The sequence below is a fragment of the Cyprinus carpio genome, chromosome A10, assembly GCF_018340385.1.
Source record: "Cyprinus carpio isolate SPL01 chromosome A10, ASM1834038v1, whole genome shotgun sequence".
NCBI classification, from domain to species: domain Eukaryota; kingdom Metazoa; phylum Chordata; class Actinopteri; order Cypriniformes; family Cyprinidae; genus Cyprinus; species Cyprinus carpio.
The window spans coordinates 5,713,414-5,728,377 of NC_056581.1; the positions used below are offsets into that span (position 1 = coordinate 5,713,414).

The 14,964-nt window shown below is 37.1% G+C and overlaps 1 pseudogene; it reads right to left on the reverse strand.

Annotated features, from left to right (window-relative positions):
- Positions 1–323: 323 nt before the first annotated feature.
- The window catches only part of LOC122146332, a 111,236-nt pseudogene continuing 96,595 nt past the window's right edge, over positions 324–14,964 (reverse strand).

The window sequence follows — 14,964 nt, forward strand, 5'->3', positions numbered from 1 at the left end:
TTAATAGCCCTACGCCAAAATTGTCAGACTAATGCGGAAAGCGAGACAGTTACATGATAAGGCGTCGCATGATGTGGGGTGGACCTTCTGTGGAGGACCTGGAAGTATGAGTCGTTAGAGCTTGTGAATGCCTGGTTTAGAGGGGCTTAGATTTATGCTGAGCTAATAAGGTGAACACTCGATCCAACATCGCTCTGATACGCGACTCGGGTCGTGCTTGCATACGCATTTCTGTGTTTAATTTGCGACCGCCATTAGATAATGAGGCCGTGGAGAATGATTAAATATACGGGCGGTTCGGGATTCTACAAGTACAGTGTATGCTAAGTGTCCTCGATTCTGCGTGAGGCGATGAGCCAGGCGGGGGGACGAGGGGTGTATTTTCCGCAATTACCAGGCTGCTCGTATACCTAGTCAGGAGAAAGGAAAGAGGTCAGTGATCTAAGACAATTGTTTTTTTAATATTACTTAAAGTATTAAATATTCTAGTTTCCCTGAACAAACATCTGACCTTTGGCCCAATCAGGACACAGAACGAAAGTAGCGTTTCTGCATAAACACTGCCATTGAGCTAATGCCTGCTTTACGGAGCTGTTTATGAGGTTGTTTGTAAAGTTCTTGCGACCGTCCTCAGGAATGCCATGCGGTGGGCAAGGTAAACCTATTAGCATTTCCTTAACAACCCTTCAAGCGCTTCTATACTTGAACCATCCTGCATTTGATGCAGGCCCTTTCAGGCAGAGTAGTAAGCTACGCCATTTCAATTTTTGGAAGGTCGAGTATGTTGACTGTTTTGCCGGTGATTCTGGGGTGTCACCGGAAAAGCACCATTAAATGGCGTGGCCGGCGGAAGAGAGAATCACACGAGCGAGAGGATCACGAGATCTGGACTGCACTAGGGGAACATGGCCACGACAACATAAAAGTATATATGACAGTACACTGCGCCTTGATGATAAAAGCTTCTATTTCCCAAATCCGATTTTTTCGGTCGTCAGTAAGAGTGCGACCCCAAAGAACATGAAGAATCTACGCTGCTAATGAGATGAGGGAAACCCACAAATGAGCCAGCAGCTTTTTAGAAAAAGATCGCAATATTTCAAATGAGGGGTCCTAGTCGGGTCTCGCGTAGCCGCATCTTCGTTTGATGGTGAATGCGCGTTTTTTAAATTCAAGACGGCTGCCCTTCTGTCTTTGTCCCAACACTTGGGCCAAAAGAACGCCAAAACAATATTGTTTCTTAGACACTCTCTATTTACAAGACAACTCCACAGATCACTGGTGCCGGAAACCGTCGGACCACATTCAACCGTCTTGATCGTCTTGTGCCAAGCGTCACTTCTTGAAGCGATGCGACATGACCTGTGTGAAATCCGTTTCTACCTCGCCAGCTCTCCAGACATTTCTGTGATTCCTAGTTTTTTCATCCTTTCCTATCAAACACCAACGTCTGAGTTCGGAGGGGCCAACGCGTTTCCTGTTTTTTTTTTTTTTTTTTTTTTTTTTTTTTTTTTTTTTTTTTTTTTTTTTTTTTTTTTTTTTTTTTTTTTTTTTTTTTTTTTTTTTTTTTTTTTTTTTTTTTTTTTTTTTTTTTTTTTTTTTTTTTTTTTTTTTTTTTTTTTTTTTTTTTTTTTTTTTTTTTTTTTTTTTTTTTTTTCCTTTTTTTTTTTTTTTTTTTTTTTTTTTTTTTTTTTTCTTTTTTTTTTTTTTTTTTTTTTTTTTTTTTTTTTTTTTTTTTTTTTTTTTTTTTTTTTTTTTTTTTTTTTTTTTTTTTTTCTTTTTGTTTGTTTGTTTGTTTTTTTTTCTTTTTTTTTTTTTTTTTTTTTTTTTTTTTTTTTTTTTTTTTTTTTTTTTTTGTTTTTTTTTTTTTTTCCCTTTTTTTTTTTCTTTTTTTTTTTTTTTTTTTTTTTTTTTTTTTTTTTTTTTTTTTTTTTTTTTTTTTTTTTTTTTTTTTTTTTTTTTTTTTTTTTTTTTTTTTTTTTTTTTTTTTTTTTTTTTTTTTTTTTTTTTTTTTTTTTTTTTTTTTTTTTTTTTATTCTTTTTTTTTTTTTTTTTTTTCTGGCTCTGAGAAAATGGCTGATGATTGTCACCCCCAGTCTTGGCTCCATATGCCTTGAACTGGTTGAAATTTTGCAAATATCCACACTGATTGATGCGTGAGGGTACCAGGGCCACATTCATTGTGGAAAGTCCAAACGCACAGGCACACCAGGTTGGCAAAACAACAAAAAAGAATAAAAATCTGTGTTTACAGGCAATACTTCCATATTCTAATGTTATTCAAACTTTAATTTGAGGGTTGAATCGAAGAAAACTAATTCAAAACGAACCACAGGGCCAGTTGGCGTGTAATGCCAGACAGTTTCTTGAAGAAAAATGGCTCTGCTGAACTACAATGCTGTGAAGCACCCGCAAACGGATTGTTACGGAATCAGTTGTAATGGGGAGTAATGGATGACCACAGAAGTTCTATTAGATTACAATACACAGTACAGTGTTCAACGAAAAACCACACACAGGCGCATCTGGGTCTGCTTTAATTCTCAACTAAAAATGAACAGGCCCTCGAATGACTATGGGAGCCCGGAGGCTATTGTAACACTTAGTCAGCATATGCTTAGTAGATATACTTATCCTGCGTGAGGAAAGGCTTAAAATGATAAGCCTGTGTGAATAAAAATGGTGAACAAAAAAACTGTATATTTATTTAATGGACATATTTGTTTCCATACCATAAAAAAGTGTGATGAAATTTTATATCATTGTTTTAATTGTAAATAATTTTAAAATGTAATTTAAATGTTTAATATATATAATATAGTATAGCATTTTCCACTTTGGACTTTTTTTTTTTTCCCTACAAATAAAAGATGTATCCTCATCCTAAACTGAAAACGATTCAGTTAATAATACTAATATTCAACGATAATACATATGGATGTGTGCTGTTGTTGGAAATACATGTGGGTCAATAAACATTTATTTTTTTGTGCTCATGTTTGCCCCCAGCACTGTTAAAATCAACCCCTAACACTCTGACTACTTGTTAGTAAATTCAGTGTAATGATAATAGTTAAGGTTGTCATATATGTACATTTCTTATATCAAAACATGGCATGTAATTGTTGCAGTCGGAGTTATATAGGAAAATTGCCAATTACGAATGGTCCCTTGGTCTGCCATATCATCTTCTTTCGCTTTGGTGGTTGTTTTTTTTTTCCCTGACAAATGAGGGGTTTAAAGGATTTAGTCGCGCGGCTCTTTGTTCTGCTGTCGAAAAACTAACCCGGATAAGAATCGAGTTCAGTAATAATGCACCTAATTCCAAGCGATAATACATTTTATTGAGGTGCTGGGGTTGGTGTGGGAATCCAGGGTATCAGGTGGGGTCAGCGTAAAACAGTTCGTTTTTTTGTGACTATGTTCCCCCCAGTCCACTGTGCAAGCAACCCATAACCACTCTGACTCGTGGATTAAAGTCAGGGTAATGATACTAGTTACTGTTGTCCAATATGTACTTTCTTAGATCAAAACATGGCAGTTGTAATTGGTGCAGTCTGAGGTTAGTAATAGGACAATTGCAATTAGCAATTGTCGGCCTTTTACTCCCATACGTACTGAGCATCGTTCTGGTTCATAAAGGCCAATTATACGCAATTTCAGTCTCGATGTAGTCTAGCATTGCTTTGAGTGACATCCTGGAGTCATTAGGCAGCAAATGGTCTCTGTGGGATTAGACACACCCATAGACTGAGGTGACGTAGAACGCGATCTCCACTCTTTCTGAACTCAGCTTAAGTAAAATCTTGGGTTTATTCAATTCTTCAATACACATCAAATACAACCAACTTTTATTAGAGGTTGTAGTTTTGTTAGTGTTAGTATCGATTCGCTGCAGATAATTGCAAAAGCATTTTGAAAACTGGGTTAAAAAGATAGTTTTGGTCAAGAAAATCCAGGTTCTAACCTTTCTACACAAGGAGTTTGAAAAAAGCGCGAAACGCTTTCTAGTGCCAAGCGCCATGTCCACAGCACTGTTAATCATGTGCAAGAAACGTCAAGTATGATGTTGTATTGTTGCAGCATTCTGCCAAGAGTTTTTTCCATTATAGGTCGGTTAGTCGTCCAGAAGTATCCCAAAAAAAAAAAACCCCCCACCCCCAGCACATTTTGGAAGAAAAAGTATTGCTGAGCAAGTTAAGAACACACACGCCTCAATGACGTATAAAGATTCACCTCAATAATAAAAAACAAAAAAAAAAACAAAAAAAAAAAAAAAAAAAAAAAAAACACACCCAGAATGCGCTCGGTAGGTTTACTTATAACAGTGTTGCACAATTGCTTAATGCATTGCATCCGTTGTTCGGGAATGAATTTGCTTTCCGCTCCCTGTAGGGGAACTCCAACCCCCATTTTTGCTTAAAAAAAATAATCAAGTGAGGGACGTTTGCTCGCATCGTTCTTATGATATCTTCCCTCTGTGGAGACTTGGAAACTGTGTATTTGTGCGGCTTTTAGTACTGAATCACAGGAGACGCAACTTGTAATCCAGTTATACAATATTAATAGCAAGTGGTTGTACTTAGGCTTGTACCTGTAAACACTGTCTGCTTGCCAACAGCAATTTTTTGTTTATAACTACTTCTGACCAATTCACAGCATAGCAAAACACTGTGCAGGTGCAATTACCATCACTTGGCAGTACGTTTGAGGGGCAGTGGCTGTCCTTTGTTGCCGGTTAGTTCGGAATGGCGAGATAAGGGATCACCCTTTTGAAAACAGTCGATATTTTCATCACTTCTGGCGAGAGGAATTATACACATCTAAATTCAGCTTTAAACTTTAATCCACATATCCACACTTCGCCAAGCAAAAACACCACATACCAGTATCCTAGTGGACACAGTCCTTATGAAATACAAAAGCTTATATGTTCCTTCCTGCATTTCGAGTACGATGAATTCTGCAGGGATTGAAGAATCAGTGGTAAAATCGCAGCAGACCGCTCATCATTACAGTATGGAATTGAGACAAATAAGGATTAGTTTGATTAGCCATTTTGAAAAAAAACCAAACAAGCGATATGTAGGCATCTAAAGAAGAGCTTGATCTTTGGTACATCGTGCAACGCTGAAGACGACCATTGCCACTGTTGAAACTTCATTTAGGGTTAAAGGAACTGCTGTATTTAGTATCGATCGATATCTTCGTTTCATCTGACATGCATTCACTAGTCTATACGAATCTTTCTTTTTAATCAAATTAATAGACAACTTTAATTTTAATCGGGCATTTAATGATGGGCGGGTGCCGTTATTCGCTTGCAAACTGAAATGAAATTAACCCAAGAAGGCGGAGGCAGCCTTTGAGCATCTGCGAGACACATTTATTCTGTTATCTTTTCATTTGCTTTGCATTCTTCACACTCCTCTCATGTCAAAAAAATTCAATCCTTGTTTATTGCGCCATTCCTATTCACATTCTTCACTCAGCATGGAGAAGGAACAACCATTATCTTCACGCTGCCTCAGAGGATAGGCGTCGCTTTAGAGTCAGTACAGGAGGCGAGGGGCCTGAATGGAAACCAAAGACCCGTTTAACTCCTCATGCATGTTTGCACTGGATTTCAATTTGGCCATTGAGCTTAGAACGGGGAGCTAACAAAAACGTTTACGTGCCTTTGGATTCAGAAAACAGAACCAGTATGAAAAAGACAAATGGGAATCGCCCATTGGTATTTAACCAAGGAAAGTGGAGCGCGTATGCCCGATCCTTGTGTGCCTGTCAAGCGACGCAACGTCGTGTGGAATTTTTCCCAGCTTTCTATATTCGATGAGAGAGTTGCGAAACAGGTTAGGCGCTCACAGCTTTTAATGCACATTTTTGGAGCGCGCTCGCTGCAGTAATGCGGGCAGAACAGATGTGGATTCACAACTGCACGTCCAGAGGCACCGGCCTCTTTTGAAATTACCCATCATGTCCTAATATGCTTTGGGGGCGAGTCGTGCGGGTCCGTTAGCTCTAAAATGATGAGGGGTGCCTGAGTGTAACGGATCTGTTGTTGGGATAGTTAATGGAGCGTATCTCAGGTCTGACGGGGGGGAGTGGTGGCGTTTGTAGGGGATTCTGGGACCCTGCCACGAGAGGGCTCTCGGACTGGCTGGGGAGGGCATGGAGTGTGCTCGGCGGTGCAAGTGTTGATCGGTGGGGCAGCATGGCTGGAAGGGCCACTAGTTCGGCGGGTGCTGTCCTCTCGCAGGGGGGGGAACGCTCCTGGCGTCAATGCGCCCCTTTCTCAGGGCTTCTGTGAGTGGCAGGAGCCAGTCTATGAAGCCTGACATGTTGAGGAGCCCTGCTAGGGGTTATGATTGGCGCCTAGTGCAGTAAATCCAACTTATAGGAGCCATCGTATCCTGTAGAGAAGGTCATAGTTTGCTCATCTGGTGAGGGTAAGCCATTGTGGGGGGGTAACAGCTAGGAGAGAGAAAACGACGAGCTGAAAAAGCCCGTCATTAGAAATAATTAGAGGTCACTTAACAAGACGCATTAAATCAGTCATTAAAGGTTAGTTCATTCAAAAATGAGACATTATTGGTAATTATCTACAGCATAATCAGCATCATGTCAATGTATGTCCTGAATACTGTTAGGACAAAGGAGAACGGAGAATATTTTGAAGATGGTGGCAATGGTCGTGTAATCTATTCTCTATGCAATGTTACAATTAATGACGATTGGCCCTATAGAATTAATGAACTATACAGTTTCATTGCATTTATCATCCAGATTTCTATAAAGTATTCTCTGATTTTTGTTCCAGATTATTGGCGAATAACAGTGAATTTTCAGTGGAACTAATTGCTTAGCATTTTGGTCTTATTTCGTCACACAAAAGGCTAGTTGTCTAACTGCATGAATCTTGAACTTATGAGATCATATTGGAGCTTGTAGTATGGAGCTTTGACCAAGCCCTATGGTCCGTCATTACTCATAAAGTCAGATGAAGAGGCTTGGATATTGTGTCCAGTAGGATTATACACAACTTTCCTTATTGAGAAAAGGGCAATTCGATCAAGATACCCATCAAGACTTTCCCCTTGAGTTAATGATTGTTCCAAGGACGAATACAGGACGTCACAGGGTTGGACCTAACATGAGCTTATTTTGTTTCATTTTTGGGTGAAATATTCCGTGAAAATGAGCGTAATTACAAGACCAGCCCCCGTGCACCAACACGACTGTCATTAAGATAGTCATAAAATTATCTAGGATAAAGATCTACCTACCACCCAATATGACATGCGGCACATAGCTCATTCCGTGTTGCATTGCGCTTAACAATCCTCCTTGCACCACTTAGTTATCAGGTTCTCCCAGCCCCTCGGCGACTAACCTCTTTAAGGTATGACTTCCGTCAGGAATTTAGAAGAGGCTGCCTAGTGGGAACAGCGTTTTCATAGATGGACACCCGCGCTAGGTAGGAGTTAATAGCCTTTTACAACGATGTTGCATACGCAGCATATGTCTTTGACTTCCACAGTGGTGTGGTGCCTTCTGCTAACCATGGTGACGTCCACGCTGTGTATACACTTGCACACAATAGCTCTAGAGCAGCACAGCGAGGATGCACACTACACCACCACGATCAGCACAACACACAACACGATCCTTTCTCCAAGAAATGGCATCTGTCAGCTATTCCCTTGGTATAATTGACACAAGCAAGTCTGGACATCAGAAGCATTGCAGTGACTCGGGAGAGCGATTGTTTTTTTTTTTTTTTTCTCGTTCCATTTTTTTTTCTTTTTCTTTTTTCCGGAGGGATGTTTTTTTTGGAGAGAAACTATGGCCACAGGTTGCTAAGCTCATATGTAGCTCTGCAAAAATATTTTTATTTGTTCCATTAAAACATGCAAACTACTTATGCATATCATGTAACTATGAAAAAAGAAAAAAATTACAACAAGATTAAAATTGACTTATATTGTAAAAGTACTTTCTAAATTTCCTTTATAGAAAAAACAAGTTTTTGCGGAGTCTGCAGAAAATAATCTTAATAGTTCTCCTCGAAAGAAAAGACTAAAGAAGTAAGGTTACGTGTGCATTTAGATTTTTTATTCAAGCAAATGCTAATCAATGCACTTCAACCATACAATGCATCATCATCTATCTTTAATTAAAACGTCATTTAAAAGCTTACAAAAACTCCGCTCTAGCAAAAAACAAGTCTATTATTATTTCAACTACAATCTTACTTGCAAAAGTACATTATATCTTATTTTAAAGCACTTCACGCTCACAACAATTATTTACAAGAAAAAAGAGAAGTCGAAAAAAAGTTATAAACAAAAATTTTCGATAGTGTTCTCATCCCGCCTAACCTTATCGCACAACACATTGCCTCCATCAAACACCCAGTACAAATCATTCTGAATTAGTTGGCCAATTATATTTTCGGACTGAGTGCAACTCAGAGTTTCATTACTATTTTGTAAAGAGAGAATAGCAGTTGAACGCGTGAAGAATAGTGAGTAGCAACCGTCAAAGGCGATTATCCGTATCAGCGAGGCACTAAGTGAAACGATTATAGTGATCAACATAGAGTCAAGCTCTGCCACGTGTACTGAGACGAGCGGTTTTACAAAGAGAGAAACGCTTCGCTTGACAGTAGAGGCAAAATACATCACCAGACGTCAAATGCAAAGGGGCGACTCTGCAAGCGATAATGAGATGCGTTGTGTCAGCGGCTCGGGTTTAAAGCTCTTTGTATGCCACAATTAATCCACTTCCCCATATTCCCCTGAGCAGAGCGAAGGCTTTTTGCATGGGCACCAGCAGAATGCACACAGCTACTTAAAAAACTGTGCTTTAGCTTAGAGTGTCCATGGGATTTGTTAAGAGGAAGAATGGATAGTCATATTCTGCAGGGTCACTACAAGGGATGCCAAAAAGTACTAAAGCCAATACTAAAAATGTGAAAAGCGATTTTATACACTGACATGCCTGTTTTGTGGTTTATATATATGAAAAGCACTTGCTCATCGACACAAATAATCAAACGTCGTATACTGTATGTAATATAAAAATGATATGTGCTTTAGGTCTTAATGCAGGTTTAATAGACCTGCTGGTTTCTGTTTATGCTTTGTAATATTAATCAAACAACGATATTGACAAGAAAAAAAGATTAAAGTGCTTACTGGATGGTGGCTGGACAACTGTAGTAGCTTAATAAGTCTCTACAATCAACTATGAACCCACACAATCAGTCCGCTCTAAAGAAAACAAAATAAATGAATGTAGCACATTTTAATAACAGGCTTGCTTCCCATATAGACTTAAAATCATATTCCAGCATCTCGATATTCATGCAGGCGTATGTATCTAATAATCATGGCATCAAGTGACAACTTCTCGGCAGAATAATTGAAGTACGTTTATTTTTTTACATTTTGAGTACTTGAATACTTGAATCATTGCTTTTACATAAAACTTTAAGCACTGATATGACTTCTATTTGTTCTGTTGCTTATAATTGATTCTGTTTGATGGTTACTTAAATAATTACTCAGATTACGTGGATGCAATGTTTATTTAATTGAGAAAAGCTGAATAAACAGATTAACAGCTTTGTTAACTAACCCCCCCCCCGGGAATGAATTCTTGGTAATTGTGGTTATCGGTGGTTGATGATAATTAAAAAATAGCTAAATATACACTAAGTTATCCTTGGCCTGATACCAGTATATCATGCGTTCCGGTTGGCAACATCAATCACAAAGCAGCAAATTGTATAAAAACACAGGGAAGAGGAAGTAAGCTGAGCATTAAGTTATGGCAGAAGATCTTCTATGTGGTGTGAGGACACAGTGCATGGGTCGAATTTTACAGTCTATGAAGGACCTCATAAACATCAAAAGGTGCCAGGGTAAAAATGAGCACTGCCAAAATCCAAGCCATAGACCCATGTCCGGTGGCATGGAAAAATTTAAAATTAATGAGACAGAGGAGGGGGAATCATTGTCAAAAATGAAAGAAACCTTTGCAATATTGTGTAAAAAAAAAAAAAAAAGTGTGTTCAACACGATGACAACAATAAGGAACATTTACATTCAAAAAAAAATAAAAAGTACAAAAAAAAAAACAGTAGTAATGTGAAATGATATAACAATTATATGAACTCACCGGTTTATATTAATTTTTTTATTAATAGATATAAATCTGAATTTTCAGCATCATTACTACTGCAGTCTTTCGTCTCCCTTAATAAATTGTTGTTTTTTATTTATTTTGTTTTTTTAGTTTTGTTTTTTTTGTGCTTTTATATATGTATTTTATAGTATTTTTTTTTTTGTGATATTTTTTCTGTGTATACACTTTTTTCAGGATTCTTTGATGAATAGGAAAAGAAAAGCTATTAAAATATTTTATAAAACAATGTAAAGCATAACAAATTCTGTTACTTTTGCTCAAATTTGTCCTTGTCTGAAAAATAAAAAAAAAAATGACCCAAAATTTGGAAACAACAAAAGTTGTACATATATTAAAATGCCAACCAAACCTCATTATGTGTTGCCCTGGAATTTTTGAAAGCCAAACACAACCATGAATTTTCTATGAATTCGCTCCTCCGTTAGGTGGTTGTAGTGGCTCCTGTTTTCTAAGCAAAGGTGTGGGCAAGCTTTCCATTCTGATTACAAAGGCAAAATTATTTTGTTTACATTGTGGAGAAAGTAAAATTGTCAATTTTGAGTTGGCTGTTGATCCCGTTAGTCTACTCTGACGAAGTCGTGACAAGGTCACAATGGCTGCTGAATTTTATGGGGGAGTGTGGTGTAGGCAGAGGTTAAAGGTTACACACCTAAACATACTACCAACTGAGAAGTCACATATTTAGTCCCAGGTATTTCATGCTTGATTACAGTGAACCCAATGGACTATGCAAAATGGACAGACATATATAAATGATATCCAGGGTGGAATCCCATGTTACGGAGGCAAACAAAATGTTCAATGAGAGTCAAAAAACATTTCTAATGAGCACTCATTGATACTTCTTGAATCTCTCCTGCTCAAAAGAACTCCATTTATTTTAGCTACGTTGTTACTTTTTGATACAGTGGGACGCTCAATGGGAAAGTTCCATACCAATCCCCTCCCACCTCCCCACCCCCAACATTCCTAGCTATTCCTTCCTTCAGCCACTCCCAACTGATCTTCAGTGAAGTTGCATTGATTAAATATCATATATTAACTACTAACTGTTGCAGTGAATTCTGAACAGTGCAAGGGCCTCTTTCTATGATGCACATGGTTTAAGTACTGCATACTAAAATTAATTTAGAAAGTCAAAAATATTGGGTGACATGTCCCTAACTAGGACCTAAACTGTTAGGACCCACCACTGTCCTGCTATAACATAACAGTAATGACGAAAAAACAGCGCCTAATATAAAAGAAACTCTTTTAAAAACTCACCGTCTCCTGCCCCCATTACCCAGATGACAACACCACAGGCGTGCAAACTACAGTCAAACGCTGGCGGGTGTTGTCCATTACGAGTGACTGTGACAGCAGGGACTCATCAGTATGTGAGGGACATGGTGTCTTTGCCACTTCTGTTTATTCAGAGCTGAACTGGGAATTCTTGTGTGCCCTGGCCACTAGTTATGGCAAATGAAGCTCACATAGCATATTAAAGCCATACAGTCAAGCTAACACTTTGATTTACTGCATGGCTGCTGGCCTTAAAAGCATGCCAACTAGCTACCGTAAGGAATCGATAGGATTCATTTTTTCCCAATGTTCAGGCCAAAACCTTTTTTATTACCAGAAACATTACATGCAGTGCATTTACAGTGCATTCATGCAGGAGGAAAATCAGTGCAACAATGTATTTGCCATGTCTAAGAGGCTAAACAAGGCGAAAGACATTCACCATCTGTATGCATGAGAGTGCATAACCCTGATCCTGCTATAGCTACAGTAAGCGTGCACAGTATGGAATCCGCTAGATCTTTAGTTAATAAGAGGGACAAGTGCAATAAGCAATATTGTAAAGTTTCCAAGCACGAGAAAAAGGAATGCACGGACTACATGAGAGAGGATGTTCAGGACACATTGTGCAGTTGCGATTGTGTTGCAACTGGTACAATTGTAATAGAACAAATTTTTTTTTGTCATTATTATTCTTCTGTATGTTGTAACAAAAGAGTAAATTGTTTTAGAAAAACTGGACAAAAAGGACTAAATATTATAAATAAAGGGACTAAATAAAAAGGGCTGAATAAGTAAATATAACATACATAACATACACAAAAAACATGACTAACTAAAATAAATAAAATATGAAAATTAAATGGACTAAATAAATGAATGAATTAAATAAAATGATTACAAGATAATTAAATAAATAAAATGACTAAACATAAATAAAAGAACTAACTAAATAATAACGACTACATAAATAGATAAGTAAAAAAAGGACTGAATAAATATATAAATAAATAAAATAACTAAATAAAATAAAAGGACTATAAAAAAAACATGCATACACATGTACATCACCATCACACACATTTTAAGTACTATCAAGTGTATAAAGCCATATAATAGTGAGTATAAAACAAGTAATTGTAAGAGTAGTTTATAATAAGTAAATACTGTAAAGAGACATTTTGCAGACCATGAGACAGATGAGAAATATGAATTGCAATTAAAAAAAAAGAAATATATATATATACAATTAAGACAGATGCAGTCACAAAAAGAAATAAAGTAAACATTTTGAGAAATAAAGCAGCAATTGTGAAACACAATCACAATATATAAGAAACAAAATGTAAATGAAAAATATAAGAAGTCGAAACTGAGATATTCGAAGCAACATTACTTTGTTGAGATTAATAAGAATCAATAATGTCAAAACAGCATTGGTCCAACATGTGTAACTAAATGTTATGTGATACTTTTAAAATCTGGATGCGAACAAAGGCTAAAGGCTAACTTTTTCACGGAATGTTCGTTAATGTTTCTCAGCCGCAAGTCATATGGACTATTTATCTGGTTTTTAACAGGTTTTTTATTTTTTTTTTTCATTTTGGAAGTTGACAGCCTCTAGTTCACTGTAAGGCAAGAGTCTTGCGTAATGAGTCTTTAGAAATTTCGACTTTTTTGTTCCATGGAAAACCTGAGGGAGAGAAAATAACAACAGAATCGTCATTTCTGGCATGGTGAACTATCCATTTTAGTTTGTTTTACCAAAGCAGCAAACAGACACCATAGAGGGGCAGGATGCGCAGTTTTTACAAATTATCCTCACAATGTTTGGCCGAAGGATTTTTCTGTCACTGCAAGAGAGTTTAAATTCATCCCTGATAGGGCTTAAAAACGTTTGCATGCATGTGCGTGTGAGTGTTGCATCTGGTGTGTGTGACAAATTTAATGTGGCTGGGCTGCAGGGGCCAAATGGGTGGCCTAAACAGAATAGTAATTATTGTGCCCCCTCCTTCAAAAAAAAAAAAATAAATAAAATACTATAAGTGGTCAAAATGATTTTGTAGTCTCTTCAGTGTTTAGAAATTACACAAAATAAAAAATTAAGCAGTTATATGATGAAAAAACCATGGTTAATTTTTTTGGTAAGGGTCTGTGATGTCCACATGTTTTTGTTGAAGAAATTAAAGAGACTCTAGCATTTCTATTGCAAAAGGTGGCCAAAAATTAAAAATTAAGTGGCTATATTTGAATTAAATATTTGGTTAATATTAAACAAGGATTTGATTGTCCTGTAAGTGTAACAGCAGCAAATATCAGGCGCTTTGGTGCGAGGCTTTGCAGGCATTTTGTAATAAAACTGTTTATTTTGTATACATTATGTATTTAAAACAGTGTTATTCACCTGAAACCATATTATTATTATTATTATTAATTAAGGCCAACGCGCATTATTACCTCGTTTTTATATAACACATTTTAAGTCATTGAAAACTAGAATATTAAAGTCGATTAAGATGTGTCGTTGGTGGTGGTGAAATTATTACCAATATTAAAACTATGTTACTAAGTGTCACCAGTCAAAAAAAGTTTCACAGGATATGAAACCGTAACTACGATGTAAAGTGATGCAGCGGGGTTTCATCTTGGGCTTTTATGTTTTTTCTTTTGTCTCTGGCGCCGGACTGCGCTCATGTGAGTGAGAGAATGAGAATGGAGTTCAAACAGCTGATAAAACCATCACAATTAATCCACAAGTAATCCACATGACTGCCCATTCCAGATGTTTTTCTCTGTTTAGACCTCTCATCTGACCGACGGCACCCATTCACTGCAGAGAAAGCCCTTTTGGTGAGCAAGTGATGGAATGCTAAATTTCTCCAAATATGTTCTGATGAAGAAACAAATTCATTCTAAACTTGGATGGTTTGATGGTGAGAACATATTTTCTGCAAATCTCCTAAAAAATTGCCATATTTTTTCTTCACTCTCAGGTCATTCCTATTTATTTCAGTTGACTGGAAAAACATTGCAATCAGTATTTTATTTTTTCAATAATGACAGAATGAGATATTTTTCGGGTGACTTTTTTTCTTTTAACATGTTTAGGCATGCTTTCCTGGAAAACAATACAAACATATTTATTAGTAACAAAGCATCTAATAAACGAAAAAGGCATGTTTAATTTTTGGGGCGAACTGTCCCTTTAAGAGCAATTGTGAATCTGACACATCTAGGACTGTTCTCCATCATCCTTTGAGAAGAGGTCGGCTTCATCTGCTATCACCCAATAGCTGCTGTGTCCATCTGTTCGAATCTACTTTGATTTTCACTCTGTGTCTAGCATGTTGAACATTTTCAAACAAGTAAAAAGGATTTTTGGCTCTGTGGTGGCCGCCCCTGTCAACTTTTAATCAGGGATATTGAAAAGGAGTGTGTGGAACGGGCCTTTTTAAGCCGGGGGGCTAA